Source organism: Silurus meridionalis, chromosome 4 (genome assembly GCF_014805685.1).
Source record: "Silurus meridionalis isolate SWU-2019-XX chromosome 4, ASM1480568v1, whole genome shotgun sequence".
Taxonomy (NCBI): Eukaryota; Metazoa; Chordata; class Actinopteri; order Siluriformes; family Siluridae; genus Silurus; species Silurus meridionalis.
The window spans coordinates 1,530,669-1,556,338 of record NC_060887.1 but is presented as its reverse complement, the minus strand read 5'-3'; the positions used below and the strand labels follow the sequence as shown (position 1 = coordinate 1,556,338).

At 35.7% G+C, this 25,670-nt stretch overlaps 1 protein-coding gene and 1 non-coding gene across 3 annotated transcripts in view; one reads left to right on the top strand and one right to left on the bottom strand.

Moving 5' to 3' along the window:
• The window catches only part of LOC124384638 (eukaryotic translation initiation factor 4 gamma 3-like), a 1,295,064-nt gene that overhangs the window by 101,649 nt on the left and 1,167,745 nt on the right, over positions 1–25,670 (top strand). The gene's annotated exons all lie outside the window — the stretch shown is intronic.
• On the bottom strand, positions 5,990–6,062 carry trnav-uac. The gene has a single exon. It is a non-coding gene; the product is annotated as a tRNA-Val (tRNA).

Genomic DNA, 25,670 nt, shown 5'->3' with positions numbered 1-25,670 from the left:
TAATAATAATAATAAATCTGATAATAATGTTAGCAACAGTGTAACAATAACTCAACAAATATTTTGTTTTGTTTAATGAAAAAAATGAAAAAATAGTAGTTTTAATATGTAATATGTCATACAATAATATAAAATATAATGTTCTATATGAATGTTTATTTTCCACAGAAATGCCAGTGTTGAAAAACAGCTTCTGGCTGTTAAAGGTGTGTAAAGTTTTAATATTTCTGCCTTCAGTGTGTAAGAAAGTACAAGGTGATTATTACTGCATGATTCAGTTCTATTTAATGAGCATATAAATATAAATTATTTTACAGAAGTGAACACCAGACAAAATCTGGAAATCCGAGGCCTGAAGTACACAATCAGTAGCTTCGAGAAAAGCATCTGCTTAATCAAGGTACTTTCTTTTGATTACAAACGCAGACGTCATTGAACTGAAGTGAGAATTGTAAATAAAACTAAATGTTATTTTTGTTTTTGATCCTCAACAGGAAAAACTCTTCAAACAGGGAAATGAGTTGAACAAAGGTAACACTGAAATCTCTCTGAGTTTCTGTAGATGTTGATGTAGAAGGTATTTGCTTTGACTGTAATAAATTGTTTGTCATTACAGAGAAAAAGTGCTCCTCCACGCAGACTGAGAACGAGCAGGAAGCTGACAAAGGTATTTAGATGTGACATGTTATAAACTATTTTCTAGAGGAGATACAGATTTATATAAACATGTGCTAAAGCTATTTGTACATTTTCCTCAAATGATCAGATGATCAGATTGAAAATTATATTCATTATGCAGAAATCAAACACGCAGCTTTGTTTTATTGTTTATTTTATTGTTTATTTTATTTTATATTCATACAGAGAGAACAGTTAACAACACAAAAGTACTTTATAAGTTATTGTGCTTTAATTGGTCTTTTTGACTGCACTATATATGGAATTAATGAAATACTTTTTATATGTGTTATGTTTACATGAAAGAGTTGTGAAGAGAAGAGTAAATGAAAATGTAGCTTCTATGAGAAAAGTCAATTAAAATTATATGAAGAGGTTTAAGAAATGTGAGATGTTTATAAACCAAAAATGGTGAAAATATATTCCCATAGATGTATGGGTTTTTTTTTCCAAGTGTTGCTTTTTGGTTCTATCAATGAAGTAAATGTTTGACTTTTACCTTGAAGTAGTTCACACATGTGTAGAGAGGAGGCAGATGGATAATCCTCTTAACGACTTCTTTTGTGTGTGTGTGCATTATGAGAGCACATTATCAGGTGATTACTGTGTTGATGATAGCTATTAGTGTGAAGGCAGTCTATATGAATAGAGTGTGAATGCTGGCTACATGTACTGTTTGTTTTAGGATCATTATTAGAGCCATCAGGATGTAAAGTTCTGACTATATCAGTGTTAATGCTACATTTCTAAAATTGTCAGGATATACTGTAATTGGCATATACAGTAATTTTTTCCTTTATTTTAATGTGGTAATTTGTATGTATTGTATTTTTTTTGGTGCTCAAATTAAGTATTTATACATTGTGTACAATTTTGGTTATTGTTTTATAATTGAAAAAACTATACAGTGGTTTATTTAAAGAATAAAATATAGTATACTTACATACATTAGTAATTAGTTTGCACTACATGCTTAATTCTTTTTAGATATTATTATTTTTTTCTTTTTTTATTACATTTGTACAAGCTGTAATTGCTTTTACAATACACATGTACAGTTTCAATCATGTTAATTTATTTTATTCTTTGACATGAACAATAATTGTATATGATTTATTTATGTTTATAAAATTAAAGTTTAAAATGTATTTATATATTATGACCATTTAAATTTGTATCTTTACATTAGTTTATGCAGTGTGTATTAACGTGAATAAGGATTTGAGAACATTATATGTACCAAACTAAAACTAAACCTTTAAACTGTGGGTGAAATAAGCAGTTTTAGTTGAGTTACATTAACAGTTTAGGCATAAACGTAAGTAGTGAAAAGGTCAATGTTATTATGGGAAAACATTTTTAAACCCATTTTGAGTTTTAATTGAATTTAAATTAGATGTATTTATTTTTTTGTTTGTTTTTGGAAAAAGTTTTGTAAAAATTGTTTTCATTAATAAGATTAAAATATATTCACAATAATTTTTCCTTTAATGAACTGAAATATTTTAGTTTACAATTATATTTTCAAGTGGAATTGTAAAGATGTAGCATGATTTTGATTTATTTATTTATTGTATATTTTATTGTTATTTATAGTGTTTATTTTATTGTATTATTTTTGTATGAAATTGGGTAAAACATGGAAATGAAAAATGTAAGGGAAAGTGTTGTTTCAATGTAGGGTCATGTATTGTGCTGTATGAGTTTGTGGTAATTATAGTTGCAGTCAATTGTTATTGTTTGTTTTATTGTTTAGAGCAATATATATATTACTGTGTTTTGTAAAAACATTATATTAAATATTATTCAAAATTATTTTCAGTGAATATTTAATTATGTTTGAGAAATATATAGACAATATCAATAAGATTAAAAAAAAAAGGTAATATTTAAGTTAAATTGTTAATATTTTATATTGTATGTTGTGGACTACAGTGTAGCACTATAGAACTATTTTATTTTATGAATATTTTAAGTAAATAAATATCTGGATTGTCATTTAAAATATTTATTCAGGAAATCAAGTAATTGTGGAATTTGAAATTGTAAGCAGAGTGTAAAGTGCCATAAAAAAAGAAAAATAAAGTATAAATGTTAATATATAACATAAATGTATTAGGCCTACCTATATATATATTGATTTATTGTTTGTTTTTGTTTTGTTTGTTTACTTGAGTATGTGAACAGAAATGTATCAAAAAGGAAAAAAGATAAAAAACACAAGAGCTCTGATGAAACAACATCTTATTCCATATGGTAAAAAAAATTTAATAAACAAATAAATAAATAAAAAGAAAGAGAAACACATGATAGATTTATTTTAGGTAAAGTTTCTAATAAGTTGCAGAAGGCTGATCATAAAAAAGTGAAAGAAATATATAATAGCAGTTGTAGGAGGAGGAGGAGGAGAAATATTTTGAGAAATAAGGATGTGGTGTGAATGTGGGTGTGGTGTGAATGTGGGTGTGGTGGGACCACCCACATTTTGATGATGTCATGCTGCTGTTAAAAGCAGGTTTCAGTACAGTTTGTTGGTACAGTTTTACACAGGTCATCTGTGAAAGAAGGCGATCTGAGACAAGTGTATTGAACTATTGTTTATTCTACTGCATTCATTTGTGACATTTCAAGGAACAGCTTCAGTGTGTTAAGTGGTAAAGTGTTTGTTTTAAAAAGGCAAATAAAAAAAATAATCAAAAAGCCATGTTTTACAGTGTTGTGCTTTATAGAAAATTATACACATTGTTGCTGAGTTTTTGTATCTAATGGTCAATTAGAGTTGTTTAAATGAAGTAGTAAAAAAGTGTTTTGTAGACAGCTTAATTCATTCTAAGTGTTTTGGGAGGAGTTCTTTTTTTCTCATTGTACATGTGATATGTGTTTTCTATTCAATTTTAGTTGTTTTTTCAAGTGCATTTTCAAATGCATTTGTGTGAGCATTATTAAAGGAAAAGAGATAAATTGCGTCTTTTATCTTTCTGGATTTGTGTAGCATAGGTATCTATAAAATACATATCATATTTTATATTATTACAAAAGCAATGTTTTAGGAATGCTGGAGTTAAAGTTATAAATATACTTTATGTCTGAAATAAAAGGGGTGTGACTTTGTGGTTAGGGGGGTATTTTAGGTGTGTGAGACTCTTTATTGTAATGGGCTTTCAAGGATAAGTTTGTCATAGTGAACTGGTGGTGGCGCTGTTCAGTGCATTGTAGCTGCAGTAAAGCGTGCATCACAATACTGTAAAAGGTAAATATTTTGTGTCATGTTTAATGAGTGTAAAGGATTTGTTTTTTTGTTGATTTTGTAGTGAGATATTTATAAATATATTATATGTGTTTTGTTGTTGCAGGAAAATGGCATTTACAAGTCCATCCAAAATTCCACGTGTGGAAGGGGAAGAGTTTGTGTTATTAAGAGATCAGTTTTGCTCATTAGCAGTGAGTATTATGCATTTTATATTGTGTTAAATATATTGGTGTAGTCTTAATGGTGGTACAAGGGCATGTATTAAAATATGAAGTAAATGTTGTGTATTTTTGTGTAGTATTCAGTGTTGGATGAAGGTGTTACGAGACAAGGAGTTCATCAGGAGTTGACAGAGCTTGGTGTAAAAGTGATGAGAAAATTTGCTGAATTGGATACTGAGGAAAAATATCTACAGAAACAGTTGGCTGAGGTACGTGGAAAATTGGAGAAGATGAAATGAGACCTAGAAGTTACAAAGGCTGCTCTGGATTGTACAGATGTTTGATGCAAAGTCCAATGTTGTTGTTGCCTTTTCAAATAAAAGTTATTTTGTAATGTGTCAGATGCCTATTCTCTCACTCTCTCTCTTTGTGGTGTATGTGTGTGTGTGTGTGTGTGTGTGTGTGTGTGTGTGTGTGTGTGTGTGTGTGTGTATATCAGGTCAGTCTCTGAGCATAAGCACTGAATCACTTGGAATTTACTCGGTCAATAATAAAAACTCTTTGCTATAGTTGTGAGGTGACTGATACACAAAGCCATGGAGCAGTTGGACACTGGGGAGACAATCAGATGAATGAAAGTAGAAAATGTGATAAAACTCTAAAATTTATTGTGAGATTTGAGTCGTGATCGTTCAGATGCACAGTGTAGCAGCAATGACACAAACTTCACTTCATAACAAGAGCAAAAATACATGAATGAAAAATGAATGAACTTAAAATTCATCAAATGGAAAAAAATCCAATGTTATTTAAACTTTGGAGAAAAAATCTTATATTCTGTTAATCAATTCTCTCATACTGACCACTGGATGTTCTACACGGCACCTCATGGTAAAGACTCTCTGATGACAGGAGACTCCACCATGATACCGAGGCGATAAGAAGATCAGTAACATCCTGACACTGAGTTACAGTACAGTGGTCAGGGTCATACAGAGGTTTTCAAGACGTGTTCCACTCAGAACAGACCTCACAAGGGTCCATCAAAGAAGTCGAGTCCTCGTGCTGTGCGTCAGGTGCAGAAGCTGCTTCAGAAAACAGACACACGAGTGCTGCAGCATCGCTTTAATCACTTCTTATTTCAAGAAATCTTACCAAGTGTAATTATTTTACTGCACTGGCAAATCATTTGACTTGTTTCTAGTCTGTAGAGTTTCTTCTTAAATCATGCTTTTATTTCTTTATTTTGACGGATATTTTTTGCAGTGGACGCGTCATAATGTGTGCTGTGTGTTTTATCCCTGACCACCGAGCACCATAGAGTGAATAAAATGTATTAATATTCTTCATTCATACAATTCGTACAAGATGATTCATACAAATCAATACAATTCATTTTAGAACTGTATTAATAGTGTAAAGAGTAAAGTTTGAAGTCATCGAGGATGTAACACGACTTTAAAAAAGAGCTGGAATAAATAGAGTGAGAACAGCAGCCGCTGCACAGACTCCAGATCACACACTCTCATACAGTATTTGAAAAGCACTTGTATTCCTCTCAACCGAGAACAGAAAGCTGAGGGTACATTGGGAACAAGTTTCCCAAAACTGTATAGTTGCAATCTGGAAAACATTTTGCCTGAATCATTATTTCTGCTCATTTATGCTGTGCAGATGATTGTGTGGATCCATAGGGTAGTGGTCGTCACATCTGCTTTACACACAGAAGGTCCTTCCAGTGGAACCATGCAGGTTGCAAACATGAGTGAGGTTTATATATTACTCACAAATTGTTACTCAATCCTGGAAATAAATAAACAGTTTTGCATGTTTCTGCATTGTGGTTGAAACAGAAATGGAGGAAAAGCAATCCAACATTAGAATCAGAGACTCAAGGGCATGGCTCCACTGGGGCTCAAACCCAGGACCTTCTGCGTGTAAAGCAGACGTGATGACCGCTACACTATGGAACCTGCTGCTGAGAAGGTTGATGTCCAATGTGCATAAATAGAAACATATCTCTCAAAATCTAACTGGAAAAATATAAATTAAACTTAGAAAAATCACTGACTCAAATGTCACAATCATCTCCACTGTTTTGAGTGTGTTAAGCTCCAGGTTTTTATGACTGCACCATGTCTCTCAGGTCTTTCTTCACTGAAGCAGGGTCGTTGGCTGAAAACAGATTTTCTGTTTTTGATTGACTGCTACACCATGGAATCTGGAATATTTTTCAGACAACATTTTACTTTCACTCATTACATTTTTACACAAATATCTGTCATTTTTACTTCTTACATTTTCAAAACCGGCTCGTTACTTTGTTTTAATCCATTGATTTGGTTAAATGTCAATATTTTTTATTTTTTTACCGAGCAAACCATTTCCTGTCATTGTGCGCCTTTTTCAATCCACTGGTGTATAATGTCCTGCCTCTCACTCACCACAGATGTAGACTAGTTTACGAAGCTAAGAATCAGCAGGCAGAAAACAAGAAGAAGTAAAGCTGTGCTTTTGTAAAATAAAGTAAACAGACAGGGGGCGCTCTCTGTGCAAAATGTGCGATTATGTTGAGATTAAATATTTAATTTGATTGACAGCCCTAATATTAATATGATGTGAGGTCCAGTTACCAACGTGACACTAAAACAGGTAGAAGTAGCAGCTACTTTTAACTTAAGTACATGTCAGAGCCAAAACTTCTTTATACTTTTTTACTCAAGTGAAAGTTATCGGTACTTTAACTTTTACCTGAGTATTTTAAAACATGAGTATCTGTACTTCTACTTAAGTAAAGGATGTGTGTACTTTTGCCACCTCTGGTACAGTATGAGGTAATGGTCTGTAATGTCATCACTCTGAGGTAAAATATCTATATCAGTGACGTCTGCTCCGTGGGATATTATTAAGTCTATTAAGGGTCCGCGGTGCCCGGTGCGGAGGAGCGATACCTGGGCGGGCCGCGTAGTAGGTGAGCTGGGCCAGAGCAGAGAGACAAGCGGAGTTGAGGTGCTGGGAGCATTAGTTTCAAAAATTTACCTGGGACGAGTTAGCATCCATCCGTAATGTTTCCAGCACCTCTTTCCACTCTCGCAGCTGTCTTTGCATGTAGATCGCAAATCTGTTTCTCCAAAGCCTCCAGCTCCAACTCCACCGTTTGCAACTCAAAGGAGTCCTCACCTTTGCTCAAAGGCAGACACACAACCGTCATAGTGCTTATAATCACGAACAGATTTAAGAAAAAATGTGAGGCAATGAATGTAGTCAACACTAGTGGTAGTCGAGTTAACGAGCTACAGGCACAAGTCAGGAAGACAAAAAACAATTCAGGTTGATTTAAAGAGGAAAAAGAGATTTATAAATAGTAAAGTTTAGTTTGAAAATGCCAACACAAATACAAACACGGAACTCACGGCAAACAAGTCAAACACAGGAAGCTACATCACAGGAAAGTGAATAAAGCGTGAACACGTTTCTTCATGCCAGTTTTGTTATGAACATCATTATAGTTAGGACTGAAAACGAGGACATAAAGAGAGTGTAATGGCTGCATTTCCAGACTTATTGAAGGAAAATATGTACACTGGAGATCAAAATTAGAGAACAATTTATAAACAATTGAACAATTCTGATATAATGTCATCTTCACTGCTCAACAGTTGAAGGAGTTTTTGTCCTGTCTATACCATGCTACCAGAACACCTTTTCCACAAAATAACTAAGGCATTTAAAAAACATTATTTTGCAGAAAACACACTGATCAAAATTAGAGAACACTTTCAGATACCTCCCAGTTATTTGTGTAATCTGGTACCTGGTGCTAATTTCCTTGATTATCTGTCAACCCCTATTTAACTGGCAGCCTAACTTCCAGTTTCACTGACTCTACAAGATGGTGGGCCGTTCTAAAGTGACTGAACAGCAGGTTGTCCAGATGAAGGCCAAAGGAATGACCCTATCAGCCATAGCAAGACAAGTTGGTCGTTCCAAATCTGTGATTTCAAGAATATTGAATCTTTACAACATCACAAACTCATTCAAGTCTGCCAAGAAGGCTGGTCGTCCACGGAAGACAAATACAAGAGAGGACAGGATACTGCGGAGGATCTCAATGGGCAATCGTTTCCACACTGCAGCTGGAATTGCTCACCAGTTCAGCGCTGAACAGGGTAAGGATCTGTCTCGTCATACAGTGTCTCGACGTTTAAGAGCATTAGGACTGAAAGCCACTCTGCACAGTACAAACCCAAATAACCTGCAGGATTTCATCTTCATGATCACAACACTTCAAACAAAACATCTACAGTACATACAGGATTCAGGGCCATTTTTCAATATTTATATATATGTAATTTTGTATTATTTATATTAGGAGTCTTTAATGCATATGTTTAAAAAATGACCATGTTACTGTATGTACAATGATACTAATTGTGTTCATGTATTGCAAACACTTAATTAGGAACACATAATGTGTGTGTGTGTGTGTGTGTGTGTGTGTGTGTGTGTGTGTGTGTGTGTGTGTGTGTGTGTGTGTGTGTAATTATTTGTACAAAGAGTTCCGTCTCATCACTTTCATTATTTTAGATCAAACATGTGCCCTACTACTATCAGGTAAAATACAATGTACTCGTAGGAAAAAACACAAAAAACAAAGTGTCCAAAAACTTACGACCACCAGGCTGAAATAGTCCACGCAGAAACAAAACAGAGTAAGAACAGGAGCTTTGAGGGTTGGGATTTGGACTGTAGTTTATGTTAACAGTCTGCTACACTGACTCAGGACTACAGTTTGTATCTGATCATCACTTCACCTCAACATCATTTAGCTGTAATAAATGGACATTTAGTGAAACCCAGATGAGGACGGGTTTCCTCTTGAGTCTGGTTCCTCTCAAGGTTTCTTCCTTATGCCGTCTCGGGGAGTTTTTTCTCGCCATAGTCGGCACCGGCTTGTTCATCAGAGACAAACTTACACATAAACATCTCATTTATTTTTATCACCACATTATCTGTGTAAAGCTGCTTCGAGACAATGTTCATTGTTAAAAACGCAATACAAATGAAAATGTATTGAAAATCTGGTTTTGTTGAAATAACAGGTTAACAGATGATAACTGGATAAATAACTAATGAATAAAAGCTCCATTGAGCCAATTAACATGCAAACTGCAGAAACATTTATATAAACAGAATGTAGAATCACTGAAAGCATTTTAAATGAGATTCATGTGTCTGTTTTGTGTACAAACAGGATTTAGGGCCATTTTTCTAGATTGATATTTGAAGGTAATTTTGTATTAAAATAATATTTTGCAGTGTGTTTGTGCTTTAAGTGCTTTGGGACCAGAGTGATGTGTACAGAATCGCTTTTATGATGTCATAATACAAATTTGAGTATCTCATTGAAAACCACCAAACAAACAAACAGCAGCAAGAAGCAGCAGCGATTAGCAGCAACCAAGAAAAATTTTGAAGATTTTCAAAATTTGATGGAAATTTTGCCAAAAAGATTTATGGCTCCATGAATTAATAAATAGAAACATTAAGATTTATAATCAAATCGAATCCACATGTCAAGATGTGATCATAACCTTTGGTAAAATAAAAGCTGATTCTTTTATGTAAAACACTATTTGTTAACAAACGTTGGGGACCTTTGGGTCTTCAATATCAAGGTTTACATCAAATGTTAGGATCTTTTAGAGATCTTTTCCAAACATTGGAGCATTAATTGTTTTTGTAATTAAACCAACATGCTTTTTATTATTAAACTTCTCTCTGGACACGTGCTGTGGGTGTGTCTCTGTTTATTCAGGTCTGTGCGGCAGTAATGGCGAGTCGAGGCGAGAGCAAGACGAGTTTCTCAAAGTGGAAATATGCTCATTATTTCACTTTAGTTGAGTATAAAGACAAAAACTTTTTAGTCTAATGTAAGCTGTGTCTTTCTGGTTCGAAGCTCGTATCTACTGCGATAGCAACACCTCCAGAAGCTCCATGCCTGAGGAGCTAGAAGCTAGAAGCTAGAAGCTAACCCGGTGTTCTGTTCTACATTGTTGATAGTTTTCATACTTCAGCTGTGAAAGGAACATTTTTCAACACAACAGCTTTTATGATGCAGAAGCCACTTTAGTTTTGTTTTAAGTCAGTTTTGTGTTTGTAGACCATAACGCATAAAAGGGCATTAATGGGAACATTAAAGAAGGTTCTTTTAAAAGTAACTAAAAAGTTACTTTTAACAGTAACGCATTACTTTTTGGTGTAAATAATCAACAAACTAATTGAGTTACTTTTTGAATAAAGTAACGAGTAACTGTAACTAGTTACTATTTTTTAGTAACCAGCACAACACTGGTGATTAGTATAGTATATTTAATCAAACTCATGTAACCTATTTACTCCAAGTATAATTAAAATAATAATAATCAGTTAATAATAAATAGAGTAGAATAGGGTCTGACTAATGTTATGAGTGTGTAGGAGAAACAAAAACAAGGCAGACTTAAGCATGTTTATTGGGAAAGAAGAGTTTGTGGGCCATTGCTGCTGCAGAAGACATGGGTGAGCAATCAGGATCAGACTCAGGGGAAGATATGGGAGGATAATAATAATCAGGTGAGAGAACGGGGGAAGTAGGAGAATAATCAGTAGATGACCAACATGAAGGATAAGGAGGAGATGGTAGAGTTGATGCAGGAATACGAGAGTCGTCATAGTCTTCATTGTTGGTCTGTGTCACCTGATGATAAACAGCAGGAAGGTCAGACGAGGTCTGTGTGCCCATATCACGTGTAAAAGTATTCTTCACGATGCGAGGATGCAGACAGGGGTTCTCTGGAACAGCTGGAGTAGAGAGATGTTTATTAAATGGAGCAATCTCAGTGGTGAGGGAGAAGAGCTGAAATTGACGATACTGTCGGAGGAGAACGCTCCTAAGAGCTGTCCCAGAATGTCTGTGACATGGAGCTGAATAAAAGAAACCAACAGAGATATGATGTAAAAGGGTGAAATCACAATGACTAAATATAAAAATGTATATGTTCATATAGGGACAAAAGTAACAAGATTATAAATCAGAGGTCACCAACCTTTTTGACACCGAGAGCTACTTCTTGGGTACCGACTAATGTGAAGATCTACCAGTTTAATACACACTTTTGAGATAAAAAATGTGCTCAGTTTACCTTTAATTATGTTATTATTAATAATTAATGATATTTATCTATGTGAGGGTGTCAGACTTAATTGCACAGGGAGCCAAAACTCAAAGCACACTTTAGGTTGCGGGCCGAACAGGATAAACATTTATTGAACACACTAAAACAATGTTTTTTGAACATAAATATTAATAAAAACAGACAGGAAAATTATTCCAGAACAAATAAAATTAAACTTTAAATAACCTAAAATATTTTGCTTTACATAAAAATATATCATCAAAAAGATCATTCTGAGAAACCAAGAGCAATTGGAGAAACATGAAGCTCAGCTGAGGGCACTTTGGGTTTTGACTATGAGAAACAGCAGAAACAGAAAGCTGAACCTCTACAAGCCCAAAGAGTCGCAGAAAATCTCTGAGGAAACAAAGATTCTTAGGTGAGGGAAGAGAAATGAGGATGGAAACCTGAGAGTGACTGGAGGAAGCTGTACAGCTGTTCAGCAATATGACTTCAGCACTAGAGAAAGAACTATTTATTATATTAATTTTAATAATTCAGTCCATTCAGTTTGGTCAATTCAGTTCAAAAAGATTCGATTCGATGATTTTGACTCCTTAGATTCAGTTCAATGAGGTCGACCGAGTCTGAGCCATAGATATCCATAGATAGTTCAAGAAATTTCCTTTCAGCAGTCTCTCAAAAAGAAACCAGCAGGTGGTCAGAATGTTGCTACTCTGTTCCTGGGTTAGTTTCAGGGGTTCACCTCAGTCAGCTTCATCTGGTCATTTATGATTCTACAACATTCATATAGTCACTCGGGTCAACTTCCGGATTGTGTGTAATCTTCCCTCTGTAATCTGTACATGCGCAGAGTGTGTGTGTGTGTGTGAGAGAGAGAGAGAGAGAGAGAGAGAGAGAGAGAAATAAAGTGAGTGACATGATGATGTCACCGACAGAGGGCGGGGCATCTAGGTGTGATGTCACAGTGTGACACGTATATATAATTCAAAGCGTGCTTTTGTTTCTCATTTGTGAATTTACCAATTGTAAGTAAAGAGACACTAAAATTGACAACCACCAAACAAACAAACAGCAGCAAGAAGCAGCAGCGATTAGCAGCAACTAAAAAAACATTACAAATCCTCTTCTATTGAACATTTCTTCATACAGGTACCTGGTAAGCCGTCTAAATAATTATGGCAGAATATTGTACATTATTTAGTAGAAGACTCGAAAAGTACAAAGTCATTATTTAGCGACATTAGCATGGGCAACTAGCCGGCTAGCTAATCTTAGCTTTTATAGTTTAACTTTTTATATTAATCCAACAAATTGACCTAATAATTAGTATAGAATCTATTAGATACAATGAAGTAGCTTAATTTAACCTATTTATCCCATATTTTAATCAAACTCATGTAACCTGTTTACTCCAAGTATAATTAACATAATATACTAATAAATAGAGTAGAATAGGGTCAGACTGGGACTACAATTTTAATAATCCTTGCAGCCGTGGCATGTTTTATCTGTTGTGGAATTCCTTGTCATTGTTTAGACAATACGTACAGCTCCCAGTGTATAAAATTACAGGTGAAGAGTCTTCTACAGAAAACATCTCCACAGATATGGATCAAAACATCTATGTGGATTTGGATGGAGGATTATGGCCCTAGTCGATGAGAAAAAATGACTGTAACAAACGTTTCCTTATAACTAAAATCACTAAACTCTTTCTACGCTTCAATTCTGATTCTTTGATTATATCGTATATAAATCATGTTGTTGTTGTGTGTATTTTATGCTGTGTGCAGGAACATGGCAGCTGGTGAACATAGGAGGCTTCTGCAAGGTATGCGTCTGCATCAAGGCACGTGTGCCTACATCAAAGCATGTGCTGAGGGGTATCGCTTCAACTTTGACACCTTTAGAGCTCCCTGCGATGCTTGTTATTTACTTGTTCTTCTAAAGCATTGCCTGTGGTGCCTGGAGCAGCCCACCTGTCCTTTAGGTGAACGGTGCCATCATTTACCCCGTAAATGGTTCAGGTTTCCTCCAGAAAAGGACGAATTTGTTTGGGAAACTGATGCGGACCCGTTCAGACCGGTGATGGACATTCTGCACCATGCTGACATGTTCTCCCCAGATGGAATGTGGCTAGATTCCATCCAGAACTCTGTCTATGATCTTCCTGCAGGACTTAAGCTGATCACCCGTATCTTTCATGTGCGTAGGGCTATTACCCTTGCCCAATCGTTTGGAGTTCCTGCCCGCTCGCTGGTTGCTCCGAGAACTCACAGTTTTCTCTTCACGGACTTCGTCATGCAAAGCACCTTTGTAACGTACTACACCATCACCTTCTGTGGCTATGTTCTATGGACAACTGAACCAGCGAAACATCGTGATTGGAATTGTCGTCCTATCCTTTGTCACAAATTTCACACAATCGGAACAGACTCAATGGTATTCTCATCAAGTCTTCACGGTGGTGATTTGAGGTTTCACGATGAGGTGTGGTCTTCACTGCAGTCTCACAGTTCTATATCTGTTCCCCTGCCGCACTGGATCAGACGACTATCACCCATTCCATAGTTAAGCCACTTTGCACTAGACTGCATCAACTTTTATTTGCTTTTATTTTCTTATGTTTTCACATTTGTTAGTTACTTGTACAATCACGACTGAGGATGACCTTGGTGGTGAGTCCACTGTTGCGCCACTGGTGGGCAGAGTGGGAATTTTACATAAACTTTGGTTGCTGTCAGGGTTTTTCGCCCACTCCCAGTTCATCATGTTGTGATTAGGCTTATCCATTGATGCTTTGAGTGTGGGTGATGATGTTGATTTTGGTCGATTTCTTTTTTGTTTTTTTTTTGTTTTCGATTTTGCTTGATTTTTTTGCTTAGATTTCTGTCTTATTTAGATTTTATTTTACTAGTTTAATTTTTTTAGTTATGAATATATAAATAAATACAATTATTTTTGTCTTATGTGATGTATGTTTGTTAACGGTTTAAAATAGAAGTAAGAATAGAGTGTGAGACTAATTAATAATGGAGTGATGGATCTAATCCTCCTTATCTAGCGTGTGACCTAATAATTAGTATAGTATATTTAATCTAAATCATGTAACCTATTTACTCCAAGTATAATTAACATAATAATAATCAGTTACTAATAAATAAAGTAGAATAGGGTCTGACTAATGTTATGAGTGTGTAGGAGAAACAAAAACAACGTACAAGGCAGACTTAAGCATGTTTATTGGGAAAGAAGAGTTTGTGGGCTGCTGCAGAAGACATGGGTGAGCAATCAGGATCAGACTCAGGGAAAGATATGGGAGGATAATAATAATAATCAGGTGAGAGAACGGTGGAAGTAGGAGAATAATCAGTAGGGCACCAACATGAAGGTTAAACAATGAAGCGGCTAATTTATGGATTTTCCTGGGTTTTACGGTTTCACAAGCTTCAAGCCAAAAAACTGAGCCCCATAACATCAGACCAATGAAATTGCCAAATGGATTCAGGTGAACCAATGAAGCTCTTTATATTAAATTAGTTGCACTCCCACTGAATCGACCCACACCACATCATAAATATGGATGAGGTTCCTCTGATGTTTGACCTGCCGCTCACTCGCACTGTCTACAGGAAAGGAGAATAATTCGTCACGCTGAAAACAACCGGGCATGAAAAAACACTTCACCTGTGTTCTGAGCTGCACGGCATTGGGAGAAAAGATTCACCGATGGTGATTTTTAAACGCACGACAATGCCAAAAGAAAAACTCCCGAGAGAAATTGTTGTGAAAGGAAAAGGAGAAAAAAACAGTGAACAATGACTTTCTTGTTAGGCTACTGTTTAGATACAAGCCGTGTAACAGACACTGTCTTTAATTAAATCCTGTGTAAAGTTCATTAGTTTCAGTGGGAGTGCATCTGATTTAATATAAAGAATTTCATTGGTTCACCTGAACCCGTTAGGCAATTTTATTGGTCTAATGTTATGGGGCTCAGTTTTTTGGCTTGAATCTTGTGAAACTGGGAATAACCCAGAAAAAATTTATATATTAGCCACTTCATTGTTTAAGCTGCGAGATTCAAAGCGAAGGTACACATAAGTAGCGGCTTATACACCGGAAAATACGGTAGTCTAACAGTAGTTAGTGAACAATGTTGAACCAAAAAAACTACCACCTCTCAGTAGTTTGCTCCAGCTCATTTCTCAGAGCCTGTAACTTTGGTTTGAGCGGCTTCCTTCCATCATCAAGATTTAAGAAGAAAACCTGGATGAACTCAAAAAAGCCACTTAACTTCTCAGGGTAGCTCAAATGTAGAGCGTTCATAAGCCCAAACTAAATTACAAGTGAATCAGTCCAAAATCTTTGGGGCATTACAACCTGATCCTCAAAGATGATTGACACATGGCGAGTGTTAAAGAAAACACCACATCTTTATTCACCACTGACACCAGAGCCACTGCTCCCTCCTGGGCTTCCAACTCATCCTGAAATAAGAATACATGCTCAGTGAGTGTGTGTGCAAATGTACATCTGCCACTTGGAAAAACAAATTACAGTAGTAGCTCAGGTTACAAGTTTAATTCGTTCTGAGAGCGAGCTCGCAACCTAAAACGCTGGTATCCTAAAATATCCTAAAATATCCTAAAAATAATCCTAAAAATAAGTCCATAAATACACATATAAACAAATTTTGGTTTTGTAATGGTAATTGTTTACCCCTAACATCGGAAATGAAAAAATTTTGCTCAAAATCTTTGCTCGCAGGCCGATGCAACACTCGTAACCCAATACAAAATTTATTACAAATGTTTTCTCATATTCCAATTTGCTCGTATTCAAAGTTTCTCGTGACCCGAGGTTCTACTGTATGTAAAACATTTTTTTTTATATTATACTATCCATGGTTTTAAATAGAATAATATCAGCAAGATCATTTTTAGATATAAATTTCTGAATCATTATTGTATTATTATAATCATATTGTCATTACCGGCATTCTGCAATTTAGTATTTTTAACATTTTAAATGAATATAAGAGATTTATGGGATGTATTATTGCTCTTTGTTTTTCTGTATAATGGGGTGCAATTGTAGTCTGAATGTTTTTACCACTGTTTATAGCAATGTTTACCTCAGAATATTTAAGAAAGTAATTGTACTTGCAGATATGTAAAAAGACAATAACAATACCTTGCAAATGTTGAAGATCTGTGAGAGTCCTCCTTTAAGTAAAGTGAAAGACCTGCCAGGGCTGCTGTTCTGGATACATTAATGTCCTTTTTGTCCTTTTGCAGAAACAAATACATTGCACAAAGATCTCAGGGTTGAGTGTTCACATTTACTTTAATGTAATGCAATGCACTTAAAATATATTTACATTTTCTTCATATGCCATCAAAAAGTCTTCCATCTTCTCAGCAAAATATCCTATTGTCCTCTTTTTATACAGTTTCAGAAACTGAGGTGTATATTTGTCAAGAGCAGCATAGAAAGAAAATGGCAGATTTTGATTTGTTATCCTGTGAAATTAGCTGTAAAGCTGCATTGGGAACAAAAGAACATACAAATCAACAATCGATATTAAACTAAGACTTTTTCCAGCTCAAGCTGCAAAGACGAGTGACACTATGTGGTCCTAGTAACAGTTTTTTTACTTACTCGAGCTTCACAAAAGTGTGCAGGACATCTATCTTTTAGTTCAGCAATTGAAGGAGCTGAATTCAAAATTTCTTCATGCCTGAGAGAAAGGTGTGTTGCATATGCTGATGGATGAGAGTCATGTCTTTTCCTTCTACAGCTTTCTTGAACTGGTCCACCATCTCAAGCCTCTTGATTTCCAAAATGCCCTTAGTCTGTCCACAGGGATGATTGGGAAGGAAATTAATTTCCCCTCTTCTGGGTCATTTGATGTTGGCTCTGGATGCTAAACCTTCTGGATTTGTCCTGCTTCACTTTCCTTCATTCACAGCCACACCCTTTATGTCAGCCCTGGTCAGTTTGGTCCTGTAGTTGCCCATTTTGAAGCATAGGCTGTTCTTCCAACCCTCATAACCTGTTGTGGAACCTTTTCTTTTAGACAGGGGTGCTTGAGTAGTAGAGTTTCTGCAGTCTTGCCAATCTGTTTGGAACTAGGATAGGCTTTATGCTTATACATTTCAACAGCCATCACATCACGTATGTTGTGTTTTTGATCCCTTGTCAGCTTTAAAGTTTTCCCTCTGTCAAAAATGCAGCGTTGCCTTCTCTTAGAGTGTACTCGAACTCATATGAGAATGGGGGAACAACAAAGACCTCTGGCCAACGGCTAAGGTGCTCTGGTGAATCTACTAATCTATCAAAAATAAGGCAACCTTAGAAGCATAAAGATCTAACCAAGATGGCCGCTCGTGTGAGTTTGTGTTAATTTGTCAGTCAGTCTTTTAAGTTTTTTAAGTCTTACATTTGCTAAAATTGTTAGTGGTGTGTTTATACCACTTTTTATTTTATTATTTTACTTTTTATTAACTAACTGGAGATTATTCCATGTTTGAAAAAATGTGGACTTTTATACCGGTATGCCTACTTTGCTCCATGCTATGGAGAATGCCATTGGTTGGTGTGGGCAGCGGGCCTTCTGCTGTTGTATGGGAGAGACTCGCACCTGCGCCGCGTCGGTGGGCTTCGGGGGCCGCTGTGGACTGGATTGGGGAACCGCTCATGGTTGGTGTGGATTGGATGTCTTCTACTGGGTATGGGGGACACGCATCTGTGCTATGTCTGTGCGTTTTATTGGCTGGGACCGCTGCGGAACGGACCGGTGTTTTGGCGGTGACGCTGCGAGGCTTTGAACTCTCCTCTTGGTGGCCCGTTTGGATGCGTGATCCACCGCAAAGTTTGTTCTGCCTCTTGGTCAGAGGAAATGTAAAACTGACCCACTATGCTACATCTATTTGCGCCGATAACAGTCCGAGCTGCGGCATGGCAAAGAGAAAGTGGTTTGTGCTTCTGCTACTGCTTTCAGGTAACATTCATCCCAACCCAGGCCCAGAGTTGGCTCAGCTTTAAACACCAGATTAACTTAAATTAAGTAATGGTATACAATTTTTCCATCTTAATGTAAGAAGTTTGGTAATTAAGGTGGACGCAGTTGGAATCTGGGCAGATTTGACCGATGCTGACATAATTCTCACAGAGACTCTGTTGAAAAAATCGATTACAGATGCCATGGTGCATATTAATGAATATAATGTTTTTAGAGCTGATCGTAGTAAAAAAGGAGGAGGGGTTGCAGTTTATATTAAGGAAAATATAAATTGTATTTGTATTGAGTCAGTTAGTATTTTAAAATGTTTTAAACTTATAGCTATTAAAGTATTTTTATCTAATGGGTCTGATATGATGGTGATCGGTTGTTACCGCCCACCTTCAGCTTCAAGGGAGGCAATTTCATTGCTTACAGACAGGTTGCATAACTGGTCTAATTTGGTCTAACTCGCCTAAATGGAAAGAGTATGAGTAATTCATCTTTGATTGATATTATTTTAACTAATATTCCCCATGTTTTTTTCTGCGATAGGAGTTTTTTGTAATGATCTTAGAGATCATTGTGCAATATCCTGTGTGAGAAATTTTAAGATGCCTAAGAATACACCCAGATTTATATTTAGACGTCAATTAAAAAGTTTTAATAAACAAGCGTTTTTGCATGATGTGTATAATAGTGACTTACATTTGGTTTCGTCTATACCTGATGTGCTTGATGCTTGGGATTATTTTAAATAAACTTTTTTGAAAATTTGTGATAAACATGCTTCTTTACGTAGATATCGGGTGAGTGGGAAAAATAATCCTTGGTTTAATAAATCTGTTTCAAATCTTATTAAACAAAGAAATGGGGCCTGGTCCAAAGCAAAGAAAACAAATAGAGATGAGGACTGGTCAAATTATAGATAATTACGAAATAAGTGTACAAAATCGATAAAAAATTCCAAAAGCCAGTATTATCTTAATCTAATTAACAATAACATGAATGATCCTTCTGAATTTTGGAAATTAACTAAATCTCTTGTAGGGTCAAATAAATCAACTGATCTTCCAAAACTTTTAAAAGTAGACCAAAGAATAATTTCAGACAAGGCTGATATTGTTAATATGTTTGATAATCATTTTATTTCAGCTAGTTTGATAACAGATACCAGTAATTTGCTGGTCACTGGCGAACAGGAAATTGAAGAGCCGACAAATTATAATGACTGTAAGAAATCAGGTGGATCTGATAAAATTGATTGCTAAACCTATTGCATCAATATTTAATTTAAGTCTATCCACTAATGTAATTCCAACTTCTTGGAAATCAGCTATGGTTATGCCATTATTAAAAGGAGGAGATCCCTGTGATTTAAATAATTATCGACCTATTTCTAAACTACCGATCTTAGCAAAAGTTTTCGAATCTATAGTAAATGATCAAATGAAAGAATATCTAGGTAGTCATAATATTCTAAATGCATTTCAGTCAGGTTTTAGAGCGGGTCATAGTACGATAACAGCTACTACACTTATTACAAATGATTTAATAACTGCTCTCGATGAAAGACAGCATTGTGTTGCCTTGTTTGTTGATTTGACAAAAGCATTTGACTTAGTGGATCATGACTTACTGTTAAAGAGACTTAAATATATAGGTCTTTGTAATTCGGCTTTGAGTTGGTTTAAAAATTATTTATTTGATCGAACGCAATGTGTTGCTGTAGATAATTATGTTTCATCCGTGTTAACAGTCAAAAAGGGTGTTCCCCAAGGTTCTTTATTGGCACCACTTCTTTTTTCTATTTTTATAAATGAATTAGGGCAGGGAATAAAATCCGCAAAGCTACATTTTTATGCTGACGATACAATTATTTATTCAACCGCATCCTCTTTGTCACAAGCTATTGAAATTCTCCAAAATTCTTTTAACACTTTTCAGCATAATTTACTCAAATTGAAATTAGTTTTAAATGCGAAAAAAACGAAGTATATTATTTTTTCGCGTAGTCGTTCTATGATCACTGCTCCGTCTATCCTTTCTATTGATGGCGTGCATATAGATAGAGTAATAACTTACAAATATCTAGGAATATGGATAGACGAGAAATTGGCATTTGATGTTCATATTGATTACTTGGTAAAAAGATTAAAACTGAGACTGGGTTTTCTTTTTCGGCAAGCTAGAAAGCTAGAAAGAAAATTATACAGAGTACTTTTTTTACCCATTTTAGATTATGGTGATATTATTTATATGCATGCCTCTATATATTTATTAAAAAGATTAAATTGTGTTTATCATGCTGCATTGCGTTTTATAACAAATGCTTGTTCACGTACTCATCATTGTTTGCTATATAACTGTGTAGGTTGGACCTCCTTATATCAAAGAAGGAAATCACATATATTAGTATATACTGTAAAGGCATTGCTTGGTATGCTTCCAAATTATATTACTAGGCTTTCATGTTTGCGTAAAAAGAACTACAGCACCAGATCGTCAACTGATATTACATTAGACGTACCTAGAGTACACTCGGAACATGGAAAATCTGCTTTCTCTTACTGTGCTCCTTGGCTGTGGAATAGATTTCAAGCTATTACTCCACTAGAAATAATTCCTTCTTTGAATGTGTTTACAAATAGGTATGTAACTGTTGTAATTAATTGTTTTTTGTATGTTATGTGTTTATGTGAAACTTTTATATGGCCACCTTGGCCAGGACTCCCTGGAAGAAGAGATTTCTGTTAATCTCAATGGGAACTTCCTGGAAAAATAAAGGTTAAATAAAAAAATAAATAAATCAGACAGTAGCATTGTGTCGTCTAAACTGGAAGGACTCGGATCTGTTTCAACCAGTTTAACTAGTCTAAAAGTCGCTCGGGAGGCTAGGTTCTCGATATTAACTAGATTGCATAGTGCATTGTCAAACTCTGTTTCATCAAACTGAAGCTGAAAGTAAAAATTCAAGTTCTTTAACTTCAACAATGAGGCCATGTACATTCTCAGGACGAGAGGGCAAAATCAGCCTCTCAGCGTTGTCATCATCTAGGATGACCCTCAGTTTCAGTACATCAGCCACTTTAATTGTACTGTATTGAGGAGAACTGTAACATGACCCTTAAATATCAATATATGTATGTTGCCCTTATTGTTAGAACACAGGTTCTCAATTACTCATCATTTTCATTAATGCATACCCAGTTCTCATGTTAAAGTATTGCACAAAGCTGATAAATAAGCCACAGCATTTAGAAAAATGTTTGGCATTCTGGGGAATTATAAATATAAACAGCAGCAATCGGTCAGCTTCGATCAGGAAAGAACTTAAACATATCACAATATTCCTTTAAGGTCAACTTAATGTAAACTTTTAAAACACTTTGCATATGTAAGAATGTACTCTTACATTGAAATAATATATACAAACCAAATAATCCTCACAACACACACCAATGTGTATAAATCAATGTGAAATACACATTACCTATCACTATGTTGACCTTTGTGTCCAGGAAGGTGATTTTTAGAGTTTACAAATGGTCCAAACAGATGCTTATTGTTTATCAGTTGACTGTGAAAAAAGGTAGAGGACAGAGTTTGTTATGGTTCTGCTTTTTCATTCAGACACTGGAATAAAATGCTGATATTTTATAGGTGAATAATGGCATTAGGTCTGTTAGCTGAAACACAAATTTCACTGTATGACCTTTGTTTGTATTTTCTATGAGCTCATATGATTTTAAATGCTCAACATACAATGTTTCATAGTCTTTGAGTAAAAAGTAGATATTGTCTTTAATGAGTAATGTGTTTTTGATCTCTTTAAACTCAGGGAAGGCACCACGAACACCAGTTTCTTATCACTACATTTTTGTAGTTATGAGTATTATGAACAATGTTTTGAACACGTTATGCTTCCCCTCAAATCACATTGTCCAGAGATGCACCAAAGGACCAAAGCACTTTATGAGATGGTATAATGCTCAATATAATGAGGCTTTGGTCATAATTGTAAGCTGGGCAAGACTACTTGAAGTAGCTGCCTTTGATCTGAAATGTTACAAGCCATGTACTGAATAGTTTCATATGTGAAAGTATGAGACACAGCAAGTTCTACTATCTTCCAAATCCATTAGTACTTCCCAAAATGTACCACCTTATGGGATTTTGGACCCAATAAGAACAGGCAACAGTCTAAGAAGAGTGTGGTTCTCAGCACCATTCCCTCCAATTGTTCCACCATGGTCAAAACTTTGTGGAATTGGGTGAGAACGGTCAACCTTATCTGAGTGCTGGAAGGGAATTAAACCCTAATCAAACATTTTAAACAATGTGCCAACTCCACAGGAACAATGTCTTCCAGCAGGTCATGTAAGATATCAGGTGGAAATCCTGTGACAGGGTGCTAATAGGATAGATGTTCAGTCAGAACACAACTGTGTTTTACACCATAATTACAATCACTCTCATTGTTTTGTATTTTTCAACAAGTTGATCATGCTGATCTTTTGTTCACGTTTCAAAACTACCAGCAAATGCATATGAGTTTTGCATTTCTGTTTGAATGGCGAGACAAAATCTGGAGAAACTCTCACTGAAACCAGCTAGCCCATGAGCAGCAGGGTTATCAGCTACAACAGAATAAACTGTGCCTTTTAGACAGTCACCAGATGTTTCAATGTAAACACCCACTGCTTTTAGAGTTTTTAAGTTTTACCTTTTCATATCCAAACTGTCGCACTGATTAGAGTGGAGGACAGAATGATATTTTACTAGCAGGTTAGCTAATATCTAATAAACCGCACAGACTGTGTGTATTGTTTTGTATGTCCCCAGATGATTTGCAATTTTAAATCATCAATATAAAGAATTATTGCTAATTTCTGACCCTCAACTGATAACAGAAAATGTTTGTGGTGGTATGAGACACATGGAGAATAATTTGCATTTTCAAGATGAATGCAGCCGAATTGTTCTGCTCTCCTAATCCCTTACTGCTACTATCTGCTGCTGGGGCAGTTTCATTTTCACCTGAACGTTGCACTGCATGATGTTTAATGTCACTATACTGGATTGTATTTGAGACATTCTGCACCACATCTGATGGATCAAAATCTGAGGCTTTTTGGTGTTCTCTGCATTTGTGTGCATTATATGTGGAATACACATTGGTTTGAAATTTGCAGCCACTGAATGGACATGGAACTGTTTCTTTCCTTCTTAAATGCCCCCTTAAATGAATAAACATGTCCCTCTCCACAAATGGCTGCTTAAAATCACACAGACTTTTAACCCGTCACTATTCTGGATTGCTTCAGGAATTAATTCATGTATTTATAAATAATAATAAAAAATAATGTTTTATGACATACACATTTTTTCTAAGGAACTTCAGCATCTTTGAATGATGTAAAGCCCAAAGTGTGTTCTTTTAAAAGAGATGTAAATTGTGTATGTAGCACACTGTTGTCAGGAACTTTTACCATTGAAAGTCAGGAAGGTCATTTTCAGCTGTGAGGCCCAAAAGTGGGGCTGAAACCGAACAGGGTTCAAGAAACCGGGTTTATTTTCATATAAGTAACAGTATTTAGTTCAGTAAACTTAAGTTCATTTAAAGGAGAATTCAGTGCTGTTTAGTTCAGTAAAGTCTTCATTTAATCCAAAACTATTCCATTCATTAAGTTCAATTATCCTCAAATTAATATTTTTACATTCAATAAAAACAAATCATCCAGTTTTCATTGATGTTTATTTAGTGAATAATGCATTTAATAAACAATTGGTTTTACTCAGAATTACATTTTATTTTTTAATAAGTAGTAAAAATGTGTTTTTTATAAAACTCATCTGAAGCATAAAGATAAAAATGCACCAGTTGGTTAAAAGAAAACATTTAAAAGTAAAACATTTATTCAGCTCATAAATCCTATAAAACATGCAGCATTAAACATGAACTTCCAGCAGATGAACATCTCATAATACTGTCTGGAAGTGAGAAATGTACAGGTTGTTTTTACTCCATACACATGAACTTACTTTGATCAGAAACACAATCATACTCCAAATCAATTCATCAATAAAGTCAATAAAAGAATCCCAAACTGCTGTGTGTCTTGTCCTCGCTATTAATGACGTCATTAGAGCTCCACTACTTCTAATTACCTGCTGTGACAGTGAGCTCTAATACACATCACACTGCCACCTACTGGTCATTTATGATTCTGCAACATTCATAGAGTCACTCCGGTCAACTTCCGGTTCTCAACTCAGACTAACTGCTTTCTCTATGGAGCTCTATGTAATAAGTGTAGTTTAAACACTCATGAATCAAACACAATTATCAATAGAATGTGAATAAAAGACAGTTTGGAATTTAAAAACCTCTATGTATTATGTAACAGATATCTACTGAAGTTAGCATGCTAAGCTAGCCCCGGTCCGTCCTCAGAGAGCATGGAGTCCCGCTGACCTTCACTCGCTTTATACACAGTTTACAGCCGTTTTTATCTTATTTATGACTGTAATATCGCTCTTCTCTCAGAGGACAACAGAAAAGCTGTGAAGACGCTATGATATTTTATCTGCTCTTTACCTCTGTAATGTGCGCATGCGCATAGTGAGTGTGTGCGTGTGAGAGAGATCCCGAGTGACGTCACAGACGGAGGGCGGGACATCTTTCTGTGACGTCACAGTAAGACAATGTCTATAAGTCGGAACCCGTCTCTGTTTCTCTCATTTCCGAGGTTTGTGCGTTTAAATAAAGACACGTAAACATGGAGCTCTTCAGAAGGTTGAGAGAGTTTTTTCAAACCAGAAGAGAGAAGAAATCTGAGCAGATTGCTGAAATGAAGGAGAAGCTGGAACACATGGAGAAAGTAGTAACAGACTTGGAAGCATTTTCTAATCTGATGAAAGAGAAGTTAGCAGAAAAGAAAGAAGAGAAAGCCATTCTGCTACAGACGGTGCAAAAGCTGGAGGCTACTTTGGCTTCTGAGAGAAAGCAGTGGGAACAGGATATAACTGAGAGAAACTCCACACACCTCCAAAACATCACCAAGCTCCAGTCTTCCCTGAAACTCTACGAGAAACAGGAGAAAACAGTAGAATGTGAGAAAGAGAGCTGGGTGAGAGAACAAAAACAACTGCAGGAACGTGTTGCTCAGCTTGAGGCCACTTTGAAAAGAGAGAAAGAAAAAAAGACCAAACTCGACATGGAGGAATTGAACAAGTTACAGATTCAACCCATCAGGGAGCTTCAGGATTCTCTGGATCATTGCAAGGATGAGAAAAATGAATTGATGACAGACCGAGAGCGAGTGGAGACACGTCTTGCTCTATTTGAGGTCGCGTTGGAATTTGAGAGAAAGAAAATAGAGAAAGAACAAAAG